We start from the raw sequence: 11,255 nt of genomic DNA, 5'->3' as shown, positions 1-11,255 counted from the left end.
CCGCGTCGTTTCCATCGTCTGAAACGCGCCCGGATCGTGTCCCAGACCTCGTCCAACGTGTAGTATTGTGGACTTCATCATATTAACGATACTACCTGCCACCTTCCAGCAGGTATTGAGGTGCCTGAGCGAATGAGGAGTGTCGAGCCGCCCGCATAGGCACGACAAATGAATGGGATCTCATATAGAATAATATACATCGGCAGCTCGAGTGCTACCGCAAAAAGCATCTCTGGAAGCTGTCAGCCTTGTCGACCGAGATGTTTAATTGAACTGGGCTCGTTTCCCGACCTTTGTCCATCACCCCTGATGTAGCTCCTCGGATCAGTTTCGAGACTATAGAGCTGAAGACCGGTGGAACCGCCATTCGGGTCATAACTGACTATTTAAAGATCATGGTTTACCCTGTGGAATACACGGTCGAAGTCAACCGATATTAGAGCACTCGCATTAGACACGCTTCTGTAAGGGCTATGACGTCACGTTATTCACTTAAAGCTGAGTGGATATTTTCACATGCCTGATTACTGGAGACCTCGATGTCGCAAATTCAAGACGAGGCGCCAGGGCTCTACCAGTCGTGCAAAGATTTTGTAGTCGTTGTTTAGCATGGTGAGCGCCAAATATTGATTCGACTTCTCTCCGACTCTGGAATGGAAAGAATAAAACTCGTCGCATAATTCAGTGGCACGCGCATTGTCAGGGCACATCAGCTCATTGTACATCGACACCCATTACTGCATCGTCATTTCCGCGAATACCCGATAAAATTCTAACGTTGTCCCATCCCCCCCCCCCCTTTCCTTTCTTCAGCGCTCCGTTATTTCATTTTGTGAGTGACTCCATTAGTGCAGCCTTATCCGTCTCAGTCAGTCTCGTTGGCAGTTGTTGCAATATGTCCTCCCCCATCATGTGGTCTGTCAGGGCGGCGGCAAAAATGTGGCGGATATGCTCCAAAAAACCAGCCGCAGTGTTCTTTTCTGTCATCAGTTGACGACCCTCTGAGTAATGGAGCACTGTGAGTAATGGTCGTCGGTAACATTTGTGTCTCGCGACACATGATGCGACGAGGTGCATTCCCCAGAGATATTGTGTAGACACCTTGCCTATATCAGGATGCCTCCCAGTCGAAGTTGCGTGATCCAGAGGATGCATGCCTCGGCACGTTGAGCGTTCTGGACGTTCTAGAGACTGATCCCGAAATGACAACTCCCGAAGCATCGTGTAATAATAATCAAGAGTGTCCCTTATCCATCTCGTCTTATCCCGACCGTATGGTATAAGAGCTCTTCATATCATTGGTTTAGCACTTACTAACCACCAGTGAAGCACTAACGCGTAAGCTAGAATGCGGCGTTAGCACGTCGCCCATACATCCTCGATTCGCTAACGACATACGAATCGAAGTTCCTTGTGCCATGGCATTTCCAAAAATTTTTTTAAGATAAGATAAACAGATAAGCTAGATTGTCGGTAAAACCAGTGGCTATCGTTCAGCATCGACAAACTTATCTCGTAAACCAGTAGAAACATACACTATGTGATCAAAAATGTCTGGACACCTGGCTGCAAATGACAATCAATACGGTGTTGGGCCACCCTTAGGCTTGATGACAGGTTCCACTCTCACAGGCATAGGTTGGGAAATGGCAGCCCATTCTTCAATTCTTCATGGAGTGCTGCACTGAGAAGAGGTATTGATGTCGATCGGTGAGGCCTGGCACGAAGTCGGCGTTCCAAAACATCCCAAAAGTGTTCTCTAGGATTCAGGTCAGGACTCTGTGCAAGTAAATCCATTACACAGATGTTATTGTCGTGTAACCACTCCGCCACGGGCCGTGCATTATGAACAGGTACTCGATCGTGTTGAAGACTACAGTCGCCATCTCCGAATTGCTCTTCAACAATGGGAAGCAAGAAGGTGCTTAAAATATCTATGTAGGCACGCAAACGAACGAGGGGTGCAAGTCTCCCCCTCCCCCCCAATGCAAAACACGACCACACCATAACACCACCGCCTCCGAATTTTTCTGTTGGCACTACACACGCTGGCAGATGACTTTCACCGGGCATTCGCCATACCCACACCCTGCCATCGGATCGCCACATTGTGTACTGTGATTCGTTATAACAGAGGTAGTGGCGGAGGACATACGGTGCCATATGTAATTTTATTTATGTTCGAAACAGACTGATGTCTGTTGAAGTTATTTTATTGGTCTTGACGCAGTACCTGGGCTAAGACATTTTTCAGTTATTAGCGGGACTTCTGAAGAAAACTATATTAGTACAGCGGAAACCATGGTCAAGGTTTAAAATAAACATAATTTAGTGCAACTGTGGGCTGTTTTTCATTCGAGACTAAGACAATAGTCCTGCAACCGATTATATTTAATTAGCAGGACAAATGTTTTGTAAGGACTATTCGCAAAGGGCGATTCGCATCTGACGAACACCGTTGAGCTCTGGATACGTGCTAAAACTTACCCAACGTTCGACTGTACGACCAATTTTACTCTACCGTATGGCAGAAGTGGTTCAGTTATCAGTATTCAGGTACTTCGAAGGGAGCTCGAATCGTGCTTCCGCCAAGGTCTGCTTGAGCCACTAACATGTCGCTAATATGCCCATCAAAGTGTCCAAACAGGTATCCTCGTTTGGTAGCTTCTATAATCGTATCACAAGCTCTCAATCGATAAATGAATTCCAATGAGCTGCGTGTAAGTAACATGTGCCTCATCTCTCAAGAAACGTTCAATTTCGAATGCTTTCGGTCCGTCGCACTCATTAGAGAGCTTAAATGACACCATTGTTTTCCGAAACGTATGTTCCATTTGAACATTCACCGAAGCGCCAGAGAAACTGGTATAGGCATGCATATTCAAATACAGAGATATGTAAACAAGTAGAATACGGTGCTGCGTTCAGCAACACCTATATAAGACAACAAGTGCCTGGTGCAGTTCTTACAAGGGAACCTCCCCATCGCACCCCCCTCAGATTTAGTTGTAAGTTGGCACAGTGGATAGGCCTTGAAAAACTGAACACAGATTAATCGAGAAAACAGGAAGAAGTTGTGTGGAACTATGAAAAAAATAAACAAAATATACAAACTGGGTAGTCCATGCTCAAGATAGGCAACATTAAGGAGAATGCAGGCTAAGTACCGCCGTGGTCTTGTGGTTAGCGTTAGCAACTATGAAAGGAGAGGTCCTTGGTTCAAGTCTTCCCTTGCGTGAAAATTTTAATTTTTTATTTTCAGACAATTATGAAAGTTCAGGCACACACACACAATCAAATTCGCTCTCCACAATTCCAGGACATGTTCAGATTTGCTTGGACATATGCAGGATTTGACGGTCTACACATGGAAAAATTTGAAAACGTTAAAAACATATGTTTTGACAGAGCACAGGGAAAACTGTGCGACTGTGAAACTATTGCATTCATTTGTTGCAGTTTATGTGACAAACTCTTATGTTTTCATCACTTTTTTGGGAGTGATTATCACACCCACAAGAAAACCTAAATCGGGCAAGGTAGAAGAATCTTTTTACCCATTCGCCAAGTGTACAAGTTAGGTGGGTCGACAACATATTCCTGTCATGTGACACACATGCCGCCACCAGTGTCGTATAGAATATATCAGACGTGTTTTCCTGTGGAGGAATCGGTTGACCTATGACCTTGCGATCAAATGTTTTCGGTTCCCATTGGAGAGGCACATCCTTTCGTCTACTAATCGCACGGTTTTGCGGTGCGGTCGCAAAACACAGACACTAAACTTATTACAGTGAACAGAGACGTCAATGAACGGACAGATCATAACTGCGAAAATAAATAAATTAAACTTTTCACTCGAGGGAGGACTTGAACCAAGGACCTCTCGTTCCCCAGGTGCTCACGCTAACCACGGGACCACGGCGCTCCTGTTCTCATACTGTCCTTGATGTTGCCTATCTTGCACATAGACTACGCAGTTTGTATATTTTGCTTTTTTTTCATAGTTCCACACAACTTCTTCCTGTTTTCTTGATTGATCTGTGTTCAGTTTTTCAAGGCCTATCCACTGTGCCAACTTATAACTAAATCTGAGGGGGGTGCGATGGGGAGGTTCCCTTGTTAGATCGGTTACTGCTGCTACAACGGCAGGTTATCAAGAATTAAGTGAGTCTGAACGTTGTGTTCTAGTCGGCGCACGAGCGATGGGACATAGCGTCTCCGAAGTAGCGATGAAGTGAGGATTTTCCCGTACGACCATTTCACTAGTGTACCGTGAGTATCAGAAATCCGGTAAAACGTCAAATCTCCGACATCGCCGCTTCCGGAAAAAGGACCTGCAAGAATTGGATCAACGACGACTGCAGAGAATCGTTCAAGGTGACACCAAATGCAACCACTCCGCAAACTGCTGCAGATTTCGCTACGCCATCAACGTGCGAACCGTTCAACGAAACATCATCGATACGGGCTTTCGGAGCCGAAGCCCCACTCGTTTTCCCCATGATGACTGCAAGACACAAAGCTTTACGCTTCGCCTAGGTCCGTCAACACCGACTGTTGATGATTGGAAACATGTTGCCTGGTCGGACAAGTCTCGTCTCAAATTGTATCGAGTCCATGGACGTGTGCGGGTATGGAGACAATCTCATGAATCCATGGACCCTGCATATCAGCAGAGGACTGTTAAAGCTGGAGGAGGCTCTGTAAAGGTGTGGGGCGTGTGCGGTTGGAGTGATAGATACGACGCTGACAGGTGAGACGTACGTAAGCATCCTGATCACCTGCATACATTCATGTCCATCGTGCGTTCTGAGGGATTTGTGAAATTCCAGCAGGATAATGCAACACTCCACACGTCCAGAATTGCTAAGAGTGGCTCCAGGAACAGTATTCTGAGTTTAAACAGTTCCTCCGGCTGCCAAACATTATTGAGCATATGTGGGACGTCTTGCAACACGCTGTTCAGAAGAGATCTCCACCTCCTTGTAGTCTTACGGATTTATGGACAGCCCTGCAGGATTCATGGCGTCAGTTCCATTAGTCGAGTCCATGACACTTCGTGTTGCGGTACTTCCGCGTGTTCGCGGGGGCCCTGCACGATAGTAGACACGTGTACCAGTTTCTTTGGCTATTCAGTGTATAACATAAGCGAGTACCAATGGTGTAAACACCCCCTTTTCCCCATGCGCTTCGCAACCGGGACGTAAACAGGCCCGAGTTGCTCTGCTGCTAAAGGCAGGCTGGCATGCATACAAGTCCAAAGGAACATGGCATTGCAATTCGGAATAAGACAGGTACTACAAGACCGTGTCTTCTCACCGACACCGGGCGAGCGACTTTGATGTATAATGTCTCGCCTGTACGGGATTGTACATAATGGATGTGGTTCAAATGGCTCTGAGTACTATGGGACTTGCCGGCCGGAGTGGCCGAGCGGTTCTAGGCGCTACAGTCTGGAACCGCGCGATCGCTACGGTTGCAGGTTCGAATCCTGCCTCGGGCATGGATGTGTGTGATGTCCTTAGGTTAGTTAGGTTTAAGTAGTTCTAAGTTCTAGGGGACTGATGACCTCAGCAGTTAAGTCCCATAGTGCTCAGAGCCATTTGAATATTTTGAACTATGGGACTTAACATCTGAGGTCATCAGTCCCCTAGAACTTAGAACTACTGAAACCGAAAATCCGGGTTGGAGTCCTGGTATGGCAGAAATTTTCTCTGTCAACATTCCATGAGATAGTTGATGCTTGTCCATATTCGCAAGTGCGAAAACATTTCATAACTGCCGTAGTCGCCACGGTGCCTAGTGCACGTATGTCCAAAGGGACAGTGTATCGTAATTCGAAGTAACACAGGCACTGAGATGTCGCATATGTGAAATTTATGGATTATGGGAAGCCGTTCTGCACTAGAAATTTATTAGACGTCTCTTGCACGCCATCGAAGTGCGTTAGATACAGATGCAGTGTGGAGTTATTTGATGAGAATAGTGGTGGGAGGCTGCTACGTAGCTTGTTCAAACTATGTTCCTAGTATTTGCTGTCAGCTAAAACATGCGACTGGCCAGGACGTCTTTAGACAGTGGACGCTGCGTCACTTTTCTGCGTCACAGTCAAGTCGGAAGTGACTGGCGTTGGCTAACTTAAGATCAAGGCAAGCTACTAAACTCCTATCCTGGCCTGTGCGCAGTCTTAACGGGAGCGGCGGACTTGACCGCCTAAGAGCACGCCATCTGTCCAGGGGAGTATTGAGGAATAACGTCAAGGCGACATATGGCAGGCGAGCACTCAGAGCAGATCTCCGGACGACGATTATTCGACTCATTGTGCAAACTTAGTTGAAACGGTCGTTTATGTGTCTGTTCGTAACAGGAACGACATCATTCCGACACATGTGACACATATCGGAGGAGGAGGTCGGGTAGAGAATCTGATTGCAGAAGAGCTGATTGTGACAGATAAAATGTGACGCCCTCAGTAGGGTGTGAGGCAGTGACAGTGAAAGTCCCAACTCTCGCCGTTCCATAAGGAGAGACATCCAAGCTGAAATCTGCTGCAGAGTACGGATGTAGAAGCAACAACTACATTCTGAACAGCACGTATTCCGTACTAGCAAGACACATACCCGTTACAGGATGACACGTTATTCCTTACTTTCTTTACCGAACGTCACATTCCGTTACCTCCGGGCATTGTGGTGTTTGTTGACAAACGAATCGAACGACGAAGAAAAATTTGTTTTTACTGGTAGTGGGGTGTCAGCCGTGGAGTTTGCGACCTGTCACGCCAACGTGGTGTTCCCTACCACAAATATTTTAGTCGCGACTTTTCTAACAAAGGCAGCCACAACAGTGGGGGAGAATAGTCGGAAATATCAATGGGCAAAACTGATTGGTTTTAGCCACGCCTATTATGACGGTTACTTAACAAGAAGATCTCTCCTTTTTTTTGTATCCAGGCTTAGGACTGGCTATGTACGAAGTACATAGACATGTTTAAATGGATTTTTTTATTTTTCTATTTTATTCTGATTAAAAAAACAAAATATTCGTGTTCTTGCTTGTCCCAAATATTTGGTTGCGTTTCCCGAATGTATCACGATTTTCCAGGGTGCGGTTAGGAGGAACCTAAGAGTACGGCTTAAACTGCTGTGAGTAAACGAGGAGCAGTGATGTTGCGCTTCTCTGTTGCCATCTCAAAGGAAGCCGCATCATTTCGGGAGGCTCTTTTCGAAATACCAGGTGTTCAACTGGTTGGCCCAACCAACTGCGACACCTACGAAAACATCGCAATCGCCGCAGTCGGAAAGCCCACGGAGCCGGCGGTGATAGTGTAAGAGGTAGCGATAGTGTAGGAACCTGTGGCATATGTTGCAGTTCTCAATAATGTTAAATGTTTCGTTAGCAATTTTTTCCTCACATACGTTGTGGACTCTCCTCTGATGAACGACTGTCTAATAAACTACACACTGTTTTTTCTCCAGCCTCTTCTCTGAAAAAAAAACTCACAGTTTACTCCTTTTCCGTTCTATGAGTATTGCAGTACACAATGAGAAAAAAGTAAATTACCGTTACCGTGAACTCGTACTAGTATGTTAACAAGTCGAACACAAATGGAACTAATCTCCCCATTCACCTCAGATCACAGTTCACTTTTACAATCGAATCAGTTATTATGAAAATGTCATAAGTCCATAAAACGTAGTTTTGAGATATTCAAAGAAAACTATTTTATGCTTCAATGGTAGAAGATATGAAGTACTTGGACTTTTATACTCTGGTGTACCTGAAAAACCATTCAATCTACATATTCACATCATCAATTTTTATTTTCACATTCTTCAAATTATTTTTTTTTGTCTTGGACTCCTGACCTTTTGAAACAAATTAAAATAAATAATAGTGCAACTATAAAATTTTGAGAATTTATTAATAAACACAAATTAATAATAGTATTTTAACAAAATCATCATTACAGATAAGCATTGTTGCAACATTTTCTGTAGGTTTCATACATTTTCATCTTCTTCAGCTGTTGTAGGCCAAGTGAATAAATCAATATAGCTTTGTGCTCCTCTGGGACGTACTGTTCCAGTTTTTTTTTTTTACATAGTTTATCTTAACTTTGTTTATAGGACTTTTCACTCCGTGTGCTAAGATTGTGGGAGTCTGATATTTGCTAGGGGTTTTATAAGTCTGAAAAAGTTTTGAGTCATTCCATCAATGAATGATCAGGTTACTGACACCTCTGGGCTGTGGCTGTCATACACAAACTTATTGTACTGTGAAACACTGACGTTGACTTTCATTGAACTGCTTTTTCCCATTGTTTCTGAACTTCGGGACTTGAATTTAAAAACATCTGGCCATCAGTCCTTATAGTTCTTAAAAATGTTATCCTCAAGATAGTTGGCAATGAATGAGTTCTTTTTATTTGCAGAATGAAGAATAAGTTCAATATATTCTTTCACAGACTAAACTCTATCAGTTTGTCGTAACCTTATACACCCAAATACCCTATGACAAGGTAGGAAAGAGTGCCCCCAAATAGGAAACCATTGAAAAATTTTTTCAAACCTATCAGTTGCAGGAATATTTTGTCCTTTGTAGTTAATTTGTGCTTCTCCTCGTAATCTAGCCTTCTTTATTATGATGTGCTTCTATTTATCATAATGTCGTATGTCTTTCGTCTTGTCATGGCTGTTACCTTCTTCATTTCAGTCCATGCTCTCTTTTCTGATTAAACAGCCACTATTAATGAAAGATTAGACAACAACCACACAAGATTTGTCTTACAATGTGGTGCCAACAATAGATCATGAAATAGGTACTGTAAAATTTGATTGTTGCTAATGTAGGGACATAAGCCATAGGCTACTTCAGGTGATTTAAAAAATATTACATAAAACTAATGAGGAGATGTAGTATGAGAACGTCATGAATCCTGGACTCATGACATTTTCATACCAACTAAAAATATTCGCAACGACTTTCTTGGCTTTAAAGGCAGAAACTTATGACGTTCTCAACACAGATACATGCGTCTACAGATGGAGAATGCAAAAGTACTGAAATCAGAATTTGTGAAAATTGAACTCAAGACCTTTTCATAATAACTGACTCAATCGAAGTGAGTGCTTTAAACGATATGTAGTTGAGTCGAGCTAAGTCATGCTGGAGACATACAGTTTCCCACATAGATCACCTTCGCCATCTACTGCACGCGATAAAACGTATCTGGGTGTAAAGAACTGGAACACCACGAATACTGCCGACTCTGCCCAGTTCAAAAATTGCGGGAAAGAAAATATGAAGAGTGAAAAAATGTATTCTTTACTCCCTTTCAATAACGAATTTCTCCACTGAAACTAAGAAAACTGGAGGTGCATGAAACTATCGAGTTGGTCCGAAAGTTAGTGAAAAAAGAAAGGTGAATAACGAAACGTTTACGTTGCTTGAAGACCATTGAGGGTAACGAACTGAAGGAACACCGAACACGAAAATTACCGACTCGGTTAAATTGGTCACGAACTGAATGCGAGGAAAGAAGCCCGGTTAACGGAAAGGTTCAGGTAGTAACGGAACCGTACTGCGGGGCTCGTTACTAACGACTACATACGATTCCTTGTAGCCCTAGTGCAGAGTAGACAGAGATATCTTATTATGCTTAAAACACGTGTGATGTAACTGACTGGCAAGGAGACTAGGGTGTATTTTAGCTGCAATTTTCATCAGAATGCTTTGCTATTCGACCCGCTACATACAGTATGTAGGCAAATGGAAATACATATAATAAGAATTACGTATATTGACAAAAAAAGTGAAGTACCCAGAACACTTGTCGAATGTCAACTTCGTACCCACACCATCGGCGGGTAAGTAAATTATTTGAGTTGCACTTCTCTGTGACAGGTAGGACCGTCACCAGAGGGCATTTGTGTTGTTACCAGCCGCGGTAGCGATGTTGAGTGATCGCTGTGAAGGACGCGGGGACGCCGCAAACGCATTTGAGAGAGCGTTATCGGCACCTGACAGAGTTTGAAAGGGGAACTCATAGCGAATCCGCATTTGGTCGGCTGTCGGAATCGTGCGGTACCCAGGTTTGTGGGGGATTCGAATTTGACAACAGTCCGGTGTTGGACTACACGGGAACGTAAAGGCAGGCACACACATCGTCAAGCTTCTGGCCGGCCGCGCATGCCCAGTAAAAGACGGGATCGCCGTATTGTGCACTACGCACATCGTAGCCCCTTTACATTTGCACTTGCAATCTAGCAACAAGCAATGAGCGCCATGCAACACTCTGTGTCATCTCGCACAGTTGGCCTGAGTCTATCAGCAAACGCACTAGGACATTGGCGACCCATACATGGGCTGCCGTTGACACCAACCAGGGTTGCTGGCGTCACCTTTCGAATTTCAGCGCCACAAGCCCGGTCTGTCGTCTGATGTCCCTCTGTTTTGAAGCCACTAAGATCTCACAAGCTGCGACACTGTCGCGAATTAAACAATGACCCGTATATAGAATAAATTTCCTTTTCGTCTATGGTCACAAACTTTTTGTTCACAGATTACCGGTTTCGGTCTATAGTGACCATCTTCAGATCTCCAGCAAAAAAGATGGGAAAAGCATAAGTACACTCGCAGATTGTCTACAGCTTAAAAACAATAAATAGACCATAATGAAAAGTACTACTGACATATAAATGCGCTTGTGCGCTTATGCATATACATACATATAAAATTTCCTTTTCGTCTATGGTCACAAACTTTTTGTTCACAGATTACCGGTTTCGGTCTATAGTGACCATCTTCAAATCTCCAGCAAAAAAGATGGGAAAAGCATAAGTACACTCGCAGATTGTCTACAGCTTAAAAACAATAAATAGACCATAATGAAAAGTACTACTGACATATAAATGCGCTTGTGCGCTTATGCATATACATGTCAGTAGTGGTCTATTCATTGTTTTTAAGGTGTAGACAATCTGCGAGTGTATTCATGTTTTTCCCACCTTTTTTGCTGCAGACCTGAAGATGGTCATTATAGGCCAAAACTCATTATAGACCGAAACCGGTAATCCGTGAACAAGGAGTTTGTGACCATAGACGTAAATTAAAGGAAATTTAGCCACTAAGATCTTTGCTCGATGTCGACGATGGGGGACGGGCAGTATTGTGTCGTGGTGGGCTGGAGAGTGGTAACGGAGAGAGGAGGACGGTGTGAGAGGTTGTGAGTGGTTGCTGAGCATATCTGT

The sequence above is a fragment of the Schistocerca nitens genome, chromosome 1, assembly GCF_023898315.1.
Source record: "Schistocerca nitens isolate TAMUIC-IGC-003100 chromosome 1, iqSchNite1.1, whole genome shotgun sequence".
Classification (NCBI taxonomy): Eukaryota; Metazoa; Arthropoda; class Insecta; order Orthoptera; family Acrididae; genus Schistocerca; species Schistocerca nitens.
This window is presented reverse-complemented; position numbering follows the sequence as displayed.